This window comes from Giraffa tippelskirchi, chromosome 7, assembly GCF_054371585.1.
Source record: "Giraffa tippelskirchi isolate mGirTip1 chromosome 7, T2T-mGirTip1v1.2.pri, whole genome shotgun sequence".
NCBI lineage: Eukaryota > Metazoa > Chordata > Mammalia > Artiodactyla > Giraffidae > Giraffa > Giraffa tippelskirchi.
This window is the reverse complement of record NC_137281.1, coordinates 112,883,957-112,901,486: the sequence shown is the minus strand read 5'-3', so window position 1 is coordinate 112,901,486 and position 17,530 is coordinate 112,883,957. Positions and strand designations below refer to the sequence as shown.

The window sequence follows — 17,530 nt, the reverse complement described above, 5'->3', positions numbered from 1 at the left end:
CATGGTACTGTGAGCTGAGAAGGGTCCCGCAAGTACTGCAGGTGCCGGACATACAAGCGTTAGCCATGTTAATTCTACCAGGAGTTTCCATTAATTTGCCCTCCAAGTGGTAAGATATGTTATCGTTTTGTGAAAGATTGTGGAGAGAAAGCAGTGGCTTGATTAGAGAGTGGCTTCTCATGATGCCCAGGTTGCCTCTTGGGTGCTCTAAAGTCGTGAAGAAAATCAGGGTTAAAGCTCCTGAGTTCTTGTTTCCTGTAGTTAATCTAATAGGAAAGTTTGTATTTGAACAGGTAGAATCAAAACCCAATAGTGGCAGGCAGCAGCAAATTAAGTGAGTCATTTCTTCAGTATGCACGAGGTTGTGTGTGTGCGCGCGCGTGCTTGTGTGGCTGCGCTCACGCCCTCATCTTAAAGTCTATGTGTGTCAGTGTTAGAAATTATTTCATAGGAGTAAGCAGAAATAATGCTCGAATGATTTGAATCCACAAAAGTGCAGCTCTCTGAGAAGCAGGGGTGAATGTTTGCTGCTTGTTCTTTAAATGAGTTGGGTTTGTGAAGGTAACTACGCTTTTACTGAGAAACCTCCCTAGCATTTGCCCACTGGGGTATGTGGGGGGTGGGTGGGTAGTAGTGCCCCTGAGACTCAGTCAGTTGTATCACCTCTTCTATTCTTGACGTTGGCTGGGGCCCGTTTCTGTATCCTCAGTTCATGAATTTCTCTCTTCCTGGGAGAGGGAAGGGAGGCAATACCCTGTCTGGCTTTCTGCTCCAAAGCAAACCTTCATATTCCTTCCAGTGTGATTTCATCTGTATAAAAATGTGGTTTGGGAAGACACATTTTTCAATGTTAATGAATAAGCTTCTGCAAGCTTGTTTACCTGAAGGTTTAGTAATCTTAAATGGTTTACATATTAGAAATCTGATAGCATTCAGATACCAAATCATTACTGCCCAAGAATCCCGCCACTAAGCCCTAGGAATCCTTTAATGAATCACACCTCATTACCCTTGGATCCCTTAGTAACAAACTATTCAGCCTCCTGTAGGCTGCTAGCCTCTGTGTCTCCACCCTGCCTTTCAGTCTCTTGTTTTTGTACCTCCTGCAGGCACATGCCTTTGTGGTCATTTTGCTGCAGCTGAGTCCATCTCCTGTCCCTTCCCTAGCTCCAGAAGCAGAGTGAACAACTTCCCTCAGAACATCCCTCTCTCATCTCACTGGTGCAGGGATTGGGTTTTCTCTTGCTTCCCAGTGCTGCCTGCAAACCATTAACCCATCCCTAATAGTCTTCTCTCTACAGTTCTTGCCATCTGTTTGTGCTCCGTACCCTCCTTCTTATTGTCTGAGTCAGTGCTTGCCCAATCTAGTGGCTCTTCAGGATCACCTGGAGCACTTTGAAAAACAGGGCACTTCAGACTCTCCCAAACATACCGTATTAGAATCATCAAGGTTGGGAGGACCTAAACATTTTAATTTTAAAAACAAACCTTAAAAGAAGGAAGAGGAGGGGGAGGAGAGATGGGGAGGGAAAAGAAAGCTCCGCAGGTGATTCTGATATACACCCGAGTTTGGGAATTAACTACAAATTGGTGCTTGCCAAGGGCACTTGCCATCTCCCTCTGTGGGGATTGAATCCAGTGCTGCTGCAACTGTGTGACCTTCGACATGCCCTAAAGGGAGTTGGTGGGGGTGGGGGTGGAGAACAGGAATGAGGCAGTCTGTGCTTTGGGAAAACTGGCAGAACAGGTCTTCAGATGGTTAGATATTTTCAGGAACTGATTTTATGAACCCAATCCTTGCATCTCCTCATATCTGGAAAAGCACTTAATCCCTTCATGGTGACATCAGCTCCTTGTGACTAGCAGAAAACCTTTACAAAGACAAGTTTGTGTTTGCATGAATTCCTCCTTTACCGAGAAGTGAACTGATGTGCCAGTTGCTCAGTCGTGTCCAACTCTTGGACCCCATGGACTGTAGCCTGCAAAGCTCCTCTGTTCATGGGATTCTTCAAGCAAGAATACTGGAGTGGGTTGCCATTTCCTTCTCCAGGGGATCTTCCCGACCTAGGGATTGAACCCGGGTCTCCCGTGTTGCAGGCAGATCCTTTACCTTCTGAACCACCAGGGAAGCTTCACCAAAGTCACATATATTGACTTTCTCCCACTACCTCTTTGGAATAGTTTCTCAAAGCTTTCTGAGGTGCTGTCTCCCGGGCTGCAGTCCTCTTTCTGTGCCAAATAAAACTTAACTTGAAATTCTTACATTGTACCTTTTTTCTAAGTCGACAGAATCATTTCACTTGATGCTACAAAAAAATTAACAAACAAGCATGATTAACTAACTTGATTCTCTTTTCTACCTCGTCTCTTGCTGGTGATTTTCGTGTTTATGTTGCGGTTCTATTAATTCACTGAGTTCCTGAAGGTCATTCATATCAACTCCTGTGGCCTTAGTTTCCACATCAATGGCTCACTTCTTGGACTTGTGTAGTCATGGCAGTTTTTTCCACCTTCAAGATCTGGAACTTGGATGTCAGTTTTCTTGGCTGATTTTTCCCACCTACTACACCAGACTAACCATCACTGAGGACTCTGGTCCCTTAGTCACTTGCTATTCCAATCCTTTTATGGCTCTGTTTCTCTATTTAGAGGATATACTTTCCAGCCATTTTGGTTTTGTCTGGAATCCCAAATCCTTTGTCTTAACATGTTGCGCTTCTCATATTTCAGTCGTCAGTCCAAAATCACCCTCATCATCTGGTTTTTCTTCTCCCTGTCTGCCATGTTATCTGCCAAGTTATCACAAAGACCTTTGCACTGATTCCACTGCAGATTTATGCTAGCTCTAATTTCACCTAGGTCTTACTTTTCTGTTAAAAAATAAATCCATCTTTTATGAAATCCCAGCTGCATTTCTTTAGAGGTGATGCCAGACTTTTCCATTCCTTAAACATCCAGTCAGTTTCCTTCCTTTTTTTTTTTTCATTGATGAGATTAAGGATGTTTACATTGGAGCTAACTCCCCTCTGCTTTAATGTAAGTTTCCACTCTACTCTCTTCACTACCCAAAGCATTCTTTTTTTAAAAAATATATGTATATTAGTTATTTATTTGGCTGCATCAGGTCTTAGTGAAGCTTGTGGGATCTTTTAATTGAGGCATGTGGGATTTAGTTCCCTGAGCTGAGCCTCCTGCACTGGGAGCATGACGTCTTAGCCACTGGACCACCGGGGAAGTCCGTAAGCTTTCTTTCTTAATTCTTCTTTGACCTTTATTTTCTTCATCCGAGGAAGAAAATGTCTATCAGTCCCTTACCCAAAATTAATGTGTGCACTCTGCACGCTCCATCCTCTGTACTTTCCCCGTTCCTTCTTGGCTCTTTTGGGAACTTGCTCCATTTGTTACTCCCTTTCTCTAATTTCTTTGGTCCCTCCTTACTCAGTCCCAGCCTTCGAGCTCCGCTTTTAGCCAGATTTTGCTCAGCTCCCCCAGATGCCTTCAGACTTCCATTTCCAGCCCTGCCTTCTGAATTTCATTCAGAATTTTTAAAAAAGAAATTTGTTTATTTATTTTTAGCTGTGCTGGTTCTTCATCGCTGCATGATCTTTCCTCAGGTTGTGGAGATCGAGGGCTACTCTCTAGTTGTGGTGCATGGGCTTTTCATTGCAGTGGCTTCTCTTGTTGTGGAGCAACAGGCTCTAGGGCGTGCAGACTTCAGTAGTTGTGGCTCTCAGACTCTAGAGCACGGGCTCTGTAGTTGTGGTGCACAGTTTCAGTTGCCCACGGCATGTGGAATCTTCCCAGATCAGGGATTGAACTTGTGTCTCCTGCATTGGCAGGTGGATTCTTTACCACTGAGCCGCCAGGGAAGCCCCATTCAGAATATAATACCCAGAAACCCAGCTATTTTGTCTGTAAAGAGCTTTTCCTCCTAGCTTCCTTAATCTTTTTTCCCTTTTTAACTTTTTATTTTGAAGTAATTCAGATTTACAGAAAAGTTGCAAGAATGATTTAAATAATTCCTGTATACTTTTCATCCAAATTCTATAAATATAACTGTTTACCACACTTGCTTTTTCTTTCTCACACATTCACTCTCTCTCTACACACATACACACACACATCATGCACAGACTCGCACATACATATTTGTCATTTTTCCTGAAACTTCAGAGTAAGTTACAGACATGATGCCCCTTTACCTCCCTCTCCAATATGTCAGTGTATAGTTCCTTAAAAGAGAGATATTTTCTGACATAACAAGCATCAGAATCAGTACATTAACATTGATTCTATTGGTACTATTATCTGTTCTACAGACCTTATTCAAGTGTCGCCAAAAGTCCTAATAACATGTTTTGGAGCAAAAGAAGGGGAAAAATCTTAAAAAAAAAAAAAAACCTCCTGCTTGTCCAGGATCCATTCCAGGACCTTGTGCTTTTCTAGTTGTCTTGCCTTGTTCACTGCCTTTATTCCAGACAGTTCCTCAGTCATTCTCTTGTCTTCTGTGGTCTCGGCACTTTGGAAGGGCAAGGCTGCTGGTTTTGTAGAACACCCTTTAACTTGGGTTTGGCGTTCTCTTGGGGTAGATCCAGGTTATGCATCATCAGGGAAGCATCCTAAAGGGAGATACCATCTCCCTCTCGGTGCACTGACATGATTTCCATGCTGTCATCACGCTCTCAGTGACCTGCTTTTGCTCTCTTGGGGAGAGACTTTTCTACTCTTCACACCCCTACATCCAGCTGGTTGTTGAGTGTTGTAGTGCTCCCTGCACCATCTCCCTCAGTGTGTCCTTTTCTTTCCATTCCTCCTTTCTGTCCTGTTGTGGAGTCAAGGCCTCTGTACGTGGTCCTGGTGACTGTTTATCATGGCTTACCACCAGGAGCCCCTGTACATGGTAGTTTTCACAAGTCAGTACTTCCTCTGCTCTGTCCTCCCTCCACCCTTTCTCAACCTGTCCTGCCTTTACTTGACCCCCTCCTTTGAATATCCCACTCACATGCCTGATACTCAAATGCATTTCTGGCTGGCCCAGTTCAAACCCATCCTGCCTCTTGCCTGAAGGCTGCCTCACCCCTCAGCTAGTACGAGCCTCTTCACTCCTGCACGGTGGCTTGTCTGTTCTAGTTCCCTGTTGAAGCGAAGCTCTTGAGTGCGGGGGCTGTGTCTTATTCAGCACTGCAGAGGCTCAATGAGTATTTGTTGACTGGACTAACTGACTTGATTAAAATCATTAAGCAAAGGCGCAGGCTGACCTTAGAGTTATCTGCCATGTGGTACACGGTGGTGGGTGTGAAACCTGTGCTTTACTCCAGGAGTCAGGTGGGTGTGGGCTCAAAATAAGGCCTCTTAGCAAAATGATATGTAATTCAGAAAGGTATTTCCATGTTGTAAGTGGAGTAAATGATTCTCTCCCGATGACATCTTAACTTTGCATCTACGTGTCAAGACAAAGAAAGGGCAGATTGGCTTGAAAAAGAGTAGAGAAACCTACCAGCATATTAAAAATGGCCCATCTATTTCTTCACACCCCAAGTGAGCAGCTGAATGTGTGAGGAGCAGTTTCTCAGGCTCACATCCTCCCTCGAGCCCTCTAACCACCTGTTCTCTCCTCACCATTGTCTGGCCGACTCTTCTCCCCTGCTCCTGTCAGCACTGCCTTTCTCCCTCCACACTCCTTCACTGTCTCCTCTTCACTCTTTCTGCCTGTTTCTGTCTCTTAATAAATCTTCTGTGTTCTTCCCTCTCCCTGGTTTGATGATTTTATTTTTTGACTTCCTGGATACCGTTTGACATTTGTGGGTTTTTAACATAAAAACAGGTGAAAAAGGATAAAACAATCGCTTTGTACTTCGGTGAGGTTTTTTTTTGTTTTTGATCCCCTCCCCTCCAAGGGTCAGGCTTCCCAGGTGGCACAGTGGTAAAGAGTCCACCTGCCAATGCAGGAGATCCGGGTTCTTCCCCTGGGTAAGGGAGATCCTGTGGAGCAGGAAATGGCCACTCAGTCCAGTATTCTTGCCTGGGAAATCCCATGGACAGAGGAGCCTGGCAGGCTTACAGTCCATGGGGTCACAAAGAGTTGGACGTGACTGAGCACACACACCTCACCAAGCGTCAGTAGTTCTTGGTATTTGAAAATGTAATTATCAGTGATAATGAAATTTTGTTTTTTCTTTGCTGCACAGTATTCAGGAATCTTAGTTCCCCCAACAGGAATCAAACGTGTGCCCCCGCGTGGAAGCACGGAATCTTAACCACTGGACTGTCAGAAAAGTCCTAAAAATGATTTACTTGATTATCTTTCTGCTACAGCAAGAAAATTACCGGGAACATACTATTGATAAATATCAAAATATCCGAAGTTTTCAGTCTCTGTTAAGGCAAAATTGGTATTTGTGCTTAACAATCTGACTGCAGGATGGTGAGTTGCCGAGGTTACTGGAACCACAGTATTCCTCCTTGTGGTGTGCCTCACTGGCTGGCTGTGGTCAGCCTTTTTTCTGTCCTAAAAACACTTTTGTGTGGATGACGTCTTTGGACAGAGTAGCTACAGAAGTGAACGCAAGAGATTCTGCTGCTCGGCTGAGTGGGGCTGGAATAACAGGCGTGTTTATGTGGGAGAGAATGAGTAGGGTTGCTTTTGCACTATGAAATTCTTAAAATTGTTTTACCAGGAAGATGTTATTCAGAAACCCCTGGTGCCTTCAGCTAATTTTTTGTTTATTTCAGATTTCTTTTTTTCTTCCTGGTTTTAATTATCTTTAGAGGAGCTCAGGAGGCCTCCCATGCTCTCTCTAAAATAGTTATAATGTTAATGTGCTGAACTCAAGTCGTTCCTCCAAATAAAAGAATCTCTCACAGACCCTTGTGTTCAGCAGAGAAGTCCAGCCCCTTCCCACTGTATGTGAGGAAAGGGGCAGAGACCAGAGGCTGGATCTTTCTTTCCATCCCCGATCCTTAGCTTTTCAGCCAGAGATTCGTGTCGGGTAGAACCCCAGAGTCACGACTAGCGTTTTGTCTGCGTGAGTATAGAGTCATGATGCCTTCCCTTCTTCGATCCTGGATGCATCGGAGGTGGAGGTGGTTTAGAAGGGAGAGAGTTTACACTGGTTTTTAATAATACTTTTTCTGTTCTAGCTGATGCATTTGGCAGATTCCCTTTTTAACACTTGGTAATATGTCTTCTCTAATGCCTTCTCTAATGCTAGAAAGAAAAGTTGCCAAATATAGCTGTTGATCATACTAAAACACCCGAAAGCTAATACGAACACACTTGTGGTGTGGGTGTGGGCATGGGTGAGAGCCCGTCCTTAGTGCAGGGCACCCCGAAGCAGCTTGCTGAGCTCACAGCTGGAAGGGACCTAGAGTCAGCAATTGATATGTCACTTGGGCCAGGCCACCGACTAATTAGAACTATGGGCCTTACGAAAGAAGAACCAGCAAATGAAGAAATGTTTATCAGCGTCTGTGTAGGGACACTGTGCTGGGCTTCCGGGAGTTATAGACTCACGGGGTATGTAGTCTTTGCTGCCCCCCAGCAGCTCAGCTGAGGAGCCAGAATCCACGAGAAGTTCAAATAACAATAGAAGATTTAAATAGCATTTCAAAATAGCTGTTATTAATAGATGGGAACAGAAACCAATCTGTTTTTGCACGGGTTATCCTAAAATTGTTAGCATCATTTTAAGCTGTGCAGAGTGGATTAGAGCACCATTGTGGCCATTCCTTGGGTTCCAGGGGTCCTGGTGATTTCAGTTTCCACTCATAATCCCTCTGGACCTGCCAGAGGTCACATGTGTGCTGCATATTTATGGGACCTGCCTTGACTGGAGGGCACTGTAAATGCTTTGAACATTTTGAAGTTTGTTTTTGCAGGGGTCAGAAATACAGCCACGCTTCACCTTTCCAGTCTCAACAGAATTCTGGTGAATGCACTAGTGTGAAGGGGAAAGGAAAGAATTCTTGCAAAGTGGAATCAAGGCCACTTGCACAAAAGCAATTGGAAATATCTTCCTTGGGACCCTGTGGCAGAGTTGGGTCGGGGGAAATCTCACACTCTCCCTGGAGCCTAATGCATTTGGAATGCTGTGCTGGTGACTCTCACTGGGCAGCCCAGAGCCTGAAATAGGGTGATCAGGGGCTCCATGAGGGTTTTAATGAGGGTCCTAGGCTCAAGTCTCATTTGGTGCCTACAGGTGAGTGCTAAGTCACTTCAGTTGTGTCTGACTCTTTGCGACCCCGTGGACTGTAGCCTGCCAGGCTCCTCTCCTGGGATTCTCCAGGCAAGAATACTGGAGTGGATTGCCATTTCCTTCTCCAGGGAATCTTCCCAACCCAGGAATTGAGCCAGGTCTCTTAAGTCTCCTGCATTGGCCCACAGGGAACGGGTACAAATTAGCAAACTGGGAGTTGTTCAGTTGATACAGAATTTCAGTTTTAGAAGATGAAAAAGTTCTAGAGATTTGTTGTACAGTACTGTGTGAGTAGTTAACACTGTGCTGTAAACTTACAAATGTTTAAGGTAAATTTTTTTATATCTTTTTAACCACAGTAAAACAAAATTTAACAGTAAACTTACTTTAACTGAAGCATTTTGTCTTTTAAATTCAGGATCAGGTGTGTTTCCTTGGTTTTGATAGCTGGAAATGGGCAATTTCTGCAGTTTTTGTTTGTGTATCTTCTCATTGGTTCATTCTTTTATGCAACAAACTTTTACTTAAGTTTTGTCTTGGAAATAGCATACTCATTGAAATATTTTGAAAAGAAGGAAAAGTAGAATAGAAATGTACCCAGTGCCATTGTTTATATATTGATTTATTTCTTTACACTATTTAAAAAAAAAATTGTAATAGGACTTCTAACTGGAACCCCTGCCACAGTCTCCAGAATGGCTGAGGGATTTCTGGGTTGCTGGGGTAATGTGCTGTTGAAAAAAATGTTAGGCTGTGTCAGGTAAGCTTCATTTGCCATTGATCTAATGTGTCCAAAGAGGACGTTTTGATGTGAGGATGCCCAGCATCCTAGAGGCTTTGTAAGGCTTTATGACAGGCTTCCCAGGTGGCACTAGTGGTAAAGAACCCACCAGCCAATGCAGGAGGTGCCGGAGACACAGGTTCGATCCCTGGTCGGGAAGATCCCCTGGAGGAGGGTATGGCAACCCACTCCAGTATTCTTGCCTGGAGACTCCTTGGACAGAGGAGCCTGGTGAGCTATAGTCCATAGGGTTGCAAAGAGTCAGACACTACTGAAGTGACTTAGCATGCACACATGCAAGGCCTTATAACATTGCATCCTTTGTGACTTACCCACTTTCCCCCAGATCCACCTCATAACCATAATGCATCTACCTCCCAAAGTATGCCAACCCAGTATATTTTAGTAAAGATGCTCACTTCTCCAAAATTCTGGCCAGGTGTTGGGAGAGGGAAACTGCCTGTTAAGTAGGAGACAGGGGGTGCTTATTTGTGCACATAATTCAGAGACATTCCCCTAGTCTGCACCCTGTCATTAATTTATGGAAAGCTCTTTGACCTTCTTATCAATCTGGATGACTTTGAAATTCATCATCTCTGGCCTCAGTTGCACAGCTCTCTTCCTCTTCCTTTTACTGAAAACACAGCATTTGCTCAAATATGGGCTCTTCACACTATAGAACAATATTCACAAGTTGGCATAGGGTGAGATGGGTTGGGAAAGCAGCTCCAAATCACAGGAGCATGCAGAGAGGGGCCCGGGGTGTCCGATGGGAGAGGGATAGAGGCAGGTGAGGGTGGCCTGTGCATGCAGAGAGGGGCCCGGGGTGTCCGATGGGAGACGGATAGAGACAGGTGAGGGCGGCCTGTGCACCTGGAGGGGCAGTAGGTGTCTTGTACTTGATGACTTATCCATCTCTGCTGGCCCCAGGTTGGGCGAGTGCCCCACCTTGGGGAGGAAGAGGAGGTAGAGGAGAGGGAGGTGACAGAGGTAGAACTTAAAAATTTGTGGGGTCCTCTAAATAAAATGTTTGCACCACCTAAATTGTGGTGCCATGGAGCAAAGCTCTGTTTCCAGGCCCTGGTTATGTTTTTATATAGTACTGAAAATCCATTTTCAAATCTTGTTCTTTAAAAAAAAAAAAAAAAACCTAACATGATAGGTAGTAAATCTTTTCCGTGTTACTTCATACTCTTTGTAACCATTATTTTAAATAGCTATTGATACGCTTTTGAGTGGATGTGCCATATTTTAATTTTCATTTCAGTTCAGTCACTCAGTTGTGTCCAACTCTTTGCGACCCCATGGACTGCAGCACGCCAGGCTTCCCTGTCCATCACCAACTCCCAGAGCTTGCTCATACTCATGTCTATTGAGTCGGTGATGCCATCCAACCATCTCATCCTCTGTCATCCCCTTCTTCTCCTGCTTTCAATCTTTCCCAGCGTCAGGGTCTTTTCCAGTGAATCAGTTCTTCACATCAGGTGGCCAAAGTTCTGGAGCTTCAGCTTCAGCATCAGTCCTTCCAGTGAATATTCAGGACTGATTTCCTTTAGGTTTGACTGATTTGATCTCCTTGCAGTCCAAGGGACTCTTAAGAGTCTTCTCCAACACTGAAGTTCATTTTAATTTACTCTTTTATTGGTGGACATTTAACCAATAGGTGTTTATAGAAATGTTAACGTCTAGATAAGATCACCAGAGAAGGCAATGGCACCCCACTCCAGTACTCTTGCCTGGAAAATCCCAGGATGGAGGAGCCTGGTAGGCTACAGTCCATGGGGTCGCTAAGAGTCGGACACGACTGAGCGACTTCACTTTCACTTTTCCCTTTCATGCACTGGAGAAGGAAATGGCAACCCACTCCAGTATTCTTGCCTGGAGAATCCCAGGGACGGGGGAGCCTGGTGGGCTGCCGTCTATGGGGTCGCACAGAGTCGGACACCACCAAAGCGACTTAGCAGCAGCAGCAGCAGATAAGATCACATATTAAGTACGGAAAAAGGCATGAAGGGTAGAGATTTGATGGAAATTAGTTACTGTTGCCTTGTAATTCTAATCTGGTGCGTGTCCAAAATGTACAGGGCAAGTTTGAATTCTGTGCATTTCCTCGAAGGACTAACAATTTGACTCCCTTCAAGCTCATGATCTTTACAGATTTGTGTTTTTTTAAAGAGGGGGCAGGAGGAAGTACTTTCTTTTTCAGTGATATAATGACAAATAAATTGATGAAGTAAAATGTTATCCATTGAGTTGAAGCTTCCCGTAGTCCTCTGTCTCCCACTCAGAGATGAATATGACCCTGATTTGGTGTTGGTCATTTCCTGGTTCATCTTTAGATATTATAGATTTGGCAGGTTATTTAGCACATTTTAAACCTTTATGATGTTATAAATGTCAACCTTTAAAATGTCATCATCGTGTCTATATCCTTCTTCAGCTTGCTTTTTTACTTAATATGTTTGTGAGATTCATTCATTTTGGACTTGTCATTGTAATCCAATTTTTCCACAACTACTAGTTCTTTCATTGCATGACTGTCACAGTTTATCCATCCATTTGCCTAGTGATGGGTGTTCAGTTCCCCTCTTTGCCCACTTTTTTGCTCTTAGAAGACAGTGCTGCCTTAAGTATTCTTCTAACGGTCTCCTGTGGATGTGTGTGAGAAGCTTTTGGGGCAGTTCTTAGCTGTGAAATTGTTGGGCCATGAGGCTTGTGCATCTTCAGCTTTGCTAGATCTTGAAGATTATTTTCCAAAGTGATGGTTCTGACTCACATTCCCACTTGGTGTTCTCGTTGTCCCTAGTGTGTCCCATGTGTTCCTGTTCACACTTTACCTGCCAATCTGATGGGATAAATTGGTATTTCTTGTGTTTTTATCTCTTGCAGCAAACTAGATTTATTTCATAATTTGCTTCTACTGGCCACAACAGAGCCAATGTTAGAAAAAAAAAAAAACTGTTAAAATTCTTATTCTTTCTACAGTAGCCTTTTGAGATTTTTCTAAGCAAGGAAACCATTTAGAAATCTATTAACAGACTTAAATGTTAGATTGCTGCTGCTGCTGCTAAGTCGCTTCAATCATGTCTGACTCTGTGAGACCCCATAGACGGCAGCCCACCAGGCTCCCCCGTCCCTGGGATTCTCCAGGCAAGAACACTGGAGTGGGTTGCCAATTCCTTCTCCAATGCATGAAAGTGAAAAGTGAAAGTGAAGTCGCTCAGTCGTGTCCAACTCTTAGTGACCCCATGGACTGCAGCCCACGAGGCTCCTCCATCCATGGGGTTTTCCAGGCAAGAGTACTGGAGTGGGGTGCCATTGCCTTCTCTGAAATGTTTGATTATGACATAGTTATTCTCTTCCCAGTAAGCAGAACTACACCCTATATAATTTGGTGTCATAATCCCAGGTGACTACACCTGCTGGCGGAGACCAGGTAGTTGCCACTCAGCTGGTCTCTGCTGTATTCTGTTGGTTAAGAGCAAGTCCCAGGTTCCTCTACACTCAGGGGACGGTTTACACTGGTATAAATTCCTGAAAGTGAGGAGTGTGAGGGCCACCTACATAGAAGCCTGGCTTTCACAATAGGTACCATGTTGTGATCACCATGTTTCAGCATCATAGTTTAAATATTCAGCCCTGTTAGGACAGTCAGAGATGTTCAGATTTCAGAAGACTGACTCACCCAAGTCCAAGTCTCATCAGAGGTGTCATGTCAGAGTATTGATTCATGATAAGAGTAGCTGGCTGTTAGCCTGGGCCTCCAGTTTGCTGATTCCTGTGTCTTCTCCTTTTATGCATATCCACACTGGAAACTAAATGATGTGCTTGATGAGTGTGGGCTCAGGGCAGGAGGAGTGAGCCGGATCTTCTTAGTGGTCCATGTCACTGAGCCCTGAGAGCTTAATGCATCCCTCTCCATAATAGGGTTCTTCCTGCTGCCCCAGGTTCTTGGAAACACTGATCAATTTTGCCTCTCTGTACTCTGCTTTTCCTAGACACGCTGTGTGTACCATCTCCCTTTCTGGTTGCACATTCCTTCTTTTGTCAGAATATAATTCAATTGATTAAATTCAGCATTTTGAAATGACTTCGTTTTAGTCCTCTATCCTTGAGATTCATTCTTCCAGCAAACACTTAGTGATAAGCTATGTGCCGGGTACTCGCGATCAAGCTGTGGACAGTACAGCTTCCCGTGGAGCTCACGGCATAGAGCCAAAGACTGACAGTGAGCCAGTGATCACAGGTGTGGTGACTGTTTGCCATGTTTCACTTGTAAGCGTTGGCAGGATCTTGGGTTGTTCTGACAGATCTGCTGACTTCATCTCTTCTTGATTCTTTAGGTTTCATGGTCAGAGTCTCATCTAAACTTCAGGTTTGGAAGTAGCTTGCAATTTGCCCCACTGACTTTTTAATACTCCCTGTGTTATTTCATAGAACAAAGGGAAAATAAGAGACCAAAAAGTTGAACCAAACCCTAATTATAAATGGTATTTCAGTGTAAATATCCATCAGTCAGGAGCTACCTAACAATTACAGTGTGTCCATTTAATGGAATATTATGCAGGCATTAGAAATTGTGATATGTATCTTCATATATTGATATAAAAATGTTCAGGATATAGTATCATTTAGGAAATGCAAGGTACTTATAGAGTAGGATGTCATTTTTTTCAAAAAGGAAAAATTATATATATCCTGAGAAGAGATCTCGAAAAAAGGTAAACTGAAATAAACATCAGCACTTACTGAGTGGTGATTTTCAATTTGTTCTTCATGCATTTATGTAGAGCCTAAATTTTAAAATTATTTTATTAATCATGAAAAGCATTTTTTCACTTTAAGGAAAGGTGTTCTTTCTTTATTTTTTTTGAGTTTAGAGAAACATTGTGTTGAATGATAAAGATTAGCACACTCCAGCACCGGGCGTGGCCTGGAGTCGAAGCAGCAGGGGTAGGTAGGTGAGTTCCACAGAGCCTCACATGGTGAAGAGGATGAGGAAGGAAACCATCAAACAGAAGAGCCCCATAGCCTCAGACAGGGCAAAGCCCAGAATGGCACAGGAGAAGAGCTGCTGCTTCAGAGATGGGTTCTTGGCATAGCCAATGATCAAGCTGCCAAACACTGTTCCAATACCGGCTCCTGAACCAGCCACACCAACTGTGGCAGCCCCAGTGCCAATAAACTTGGCCTCTGTGTCAATGTCCCAGGAGACAACACTGGTCTGGAATTCCCACTGGGCCACCTGCAGTGGGCCACTGCTGTAGGAAGGCTGTACAAATGGGCTCTCTGGTCTACTCAGGAAGGAGGCAGACACAGGCCTGATCAGACCTCTGGTATAAGAGCAGATCAGAGCAGGAGAAATGAGTAGTGCCCCGGTGGTCTGCATTTTTTTCAGTCTGTACTCCCACTGCCCTGCTGCCCCTGCTCAGACCACAGCGCTCGCCCGGCTCAAGGTGACTGACTCACGTCCTGGCTTTAGCTCTAGCAGGAAAGGTGTTCTTTAAAATGTTCCAAATTTCTTCATACGTTGCAAGGCATTGTGTGTGTGTGTGTGTGTGTGTGTGTGTGTGTTGCTCTGGTTTTGAAAATACAAGTGATAGTAGCGTGGTGTCAGTCCATCTGTAACCTCAGCATATATTTGTGCCAGGAGAAACAGCTTTGGCCAAATGAAAGAGTGATAGCAAGTACCTGATGATTTCCCCCACTAGCTCCCCACAATAAACAGCATCACTTTAAGCAAATGAATACTATTTGCTGAACTTTTTATATGTTTTAGTTTTAAAGATAGATGTATTTTCTATCCGATGTGATGAAGGGATGTTAACTATGGAAGAGAAAGGAAGTGCCCTGAGGCCAGACTGTTCCGGACACCCTGCCACCTCCTTGTGGATGATGCCTGCTGATGAAGAGATGGGGGCCTTAGGCCCAGATCCCTGCTGTCTTCCTTTCTGTGACGTCAAGCCAGTTGCTGAACATTTGTAGGTCTCAGTTTCCTCTGGTTAAATGGAGGTGATAAGATCAGTCCCTTCATGAATGATTGTGAGGGTGAATTCCATTAATGTCTATAAACACGCTGCTTGAGTCCCTGACTAGGGGTAAACACTCCAAAAAGGGAGCAGCTGTTAGTTCTGTGTCCCCAACCCAATTAGCTGAGGCCAGCCTGCTAGGATCATACGGTTATTGGGGGAGCCAGGCTTCAAGTAAGGACCATCTTGACCCTATCACCCATGTCTTCCATGATGGAAAGGTATGTCAGACTGTAGTCATGGAAAGGGAGAGGGGAAAGGAGAGACAGTGGAGGGAAGGAAAATGGCCCATGGAAAGGGGAAGTGAAGAAGAGGGAGAGAAAAAGGAAGATGAATGGAGAGGGATGAGTGGGAAAAAAGAAAGAAAATCAAATGACAGGAGGCAGTGAGAGGGGAGGAAGGAGGAAAGGGGCTCTGGGGGAACCCTCCGTCCCTCCTCCCTCCCTGGCCCCATCCCATGCCTCCTAGTCTGGATTCTGGTACAGCATCGACCACTGTGACCTCTCCTCTATTCTGAGATGCTCTCGCAGCTGGCCATTCACCAACCTTGCGTCTTCCATCCCTGATCACTCCTTGCTGCACCAGAACAGAGTTCATGCTTGAGCCTGGCCTCTGAGATCAGTTAGGGAACACTCCCACCTGTCTTCCTAGACATGCCTTCCACTGTTCTCCGCCCTCTATCCTTTCACTATTTTTAACTATAAGAAAATCAGGTTTTTTTTCCACCACCGCATTACAACCACTTTATTCATAAATACTTTGCCCTTTTTTTTTTTTAATTCTGACACTTGGTAGAACATATCAGTGCTGTATTTTAATAGTAAACTGAAAAACTAAATTTTAATTTTTCTGTAAAAATTGTCATTTTAGTTTGTTCATGTATCATTTTACATTAAAACAATAATCTAGTGTCATCTTGCTTAGAAAAATAGAACTATTGCTTGGCATTAATGTCTCCTTTTGTCATTAAAATATCATATATATGTATCTGAGAATATATATACATATGTATATGCCCAGAATCTTCCTAACCACAAGTAAGTGTTTGGTTTAGATAACAGCATTTTCCTTTACTCTTATGTGAACCTCCAAATTCTACTGATATATTGCATATTTTAGGCATTGAGATTTTGTTTTTTCTTATTTCTTTTAATTCTCCTGTCCTTGTTGCACTTACCTGTCCCTTTCCTAAATTTTCCCAAGTTTCTAACCTCATAAACTGGAGTTTGATACTGTAACAATGAAACATGGCACAATCAAAACAGTGTACCACCTAGACCTGCCTGTTCCTATTGCAGACCCACTTGTGGTGCTAGAGGGCAGATTTATAAAATGTGCAGGAGCTGAAAACTTCAGGCAGTGGGCAGAATTGACAGTGGGACTATCTGGAAAGAATATTTGAGATGTCACTTAATCCAATGACTTTGAGTCCAATTCAAAATCCAGTGTTTATTTTGAATCCTTACTTATTGGCAATAGAGATCACATTGTTCCAAAAAGAACACTAACCAGCTAAGAGACCTGACAGATAAACAGACCTGCCACACTCAGAGAGTGTGCCCACACTCTAAGTGAAAGGGGCACCAATTCTGAACAGACCTCAGTATGTGTTGTGGACTCATGTCTTGTGACATTTTCTGTCATGGAGAGGGCACAGTGGTTGGTTTGTTACAGGGAGGTGTGTTATTGAAAAACAATCTCAGGCAATGAGTGGTGGATAGACTTGTTTTTCAGAAAGAGGGTATGACTGCGTTTCTATAGCTCAGGCAGGATAATTCCAGGTGGATGAAATGACCTTCTGAAAAGGGCGTTGCAAAGGTCTGCATTCATTCACAGGTATTATACTGACTGGCTAATGTTGGGGATGGAGTCTCAGTAGAGAACAATTCTTTGTTTTCAAAATATTTATTTATTTGGCTCTGGCACACGGGATCTTCACTGCGGCATTCGGGGTCTTTCGTTGTGGTGTGTAGTCTTCTCTAGTTGCGGTGCGTGGGCTTAGTAGTTGTGGTGAGCAGGCTTAGTTGCTCCATGGCATGTGAGGTCTTAGTTCCCCAAAGAACAAACCTGAGTCCACTGCATTGGAAGAGGACTTCCAGTGGACCACTAGGGGAGACCTGAGGACTGTGTGTGTTGTGTTTTAGTCGCTCAGTTGTGTCCGACTCTTTGTGGCCCCATGGACTGAGGCCTGCCAGGCTCCTCTGTCCTTGGAATTCTCCAGGCAAGAATACTGGAGTAGGTTGCCATTTCCTTCTCCGGGGCATCTTCCCGACCCAGGGTTTGAACCCAGGTCTCCTGCGTTGCAGGCAGATTCTTTACCACTGAGCCACCAGGGAAGCCAACTGTACGTTTAACTAAACCACATTCTCTAGTGCCTTGCGTGCGTGCATGCGTGCTAAGTTGCTTTAGTCCTGTCTGACTGTGTGACCTTATGGTCACGCTTATTTGTCCATGGGATTCTCCATGCAATAATACTAGAGTGGGTTGCCATGACCTTCTCCACTCTAATGCCTTACTTGCTGCAG

The 17,530-nt window shown here is 44.1% G+C and overlaps 1 protein-coding gene and 1 pseudogene across 10 annotated transcripts in view; one reads left to right on the top strand and one right to left on the bottom strand.

The window, feature by feature from the left end:
• The window catches only part of FAM81A (family with sequence similarity 81 member A), a 160,019-nt gene that overhangs the window by 59,618 nt on the left and 82,871 nt on the right, over window positions 1-17,530 (top strand). The gene's annotated exons all lie outside the window — the stretch shown is intronic.
• Window positions 13,955-14,458, bottom strand: LOC145513492 (ATP synthase F(0) complex subunit C1, mitochondrial pseudogene; annotated as a pseudogene).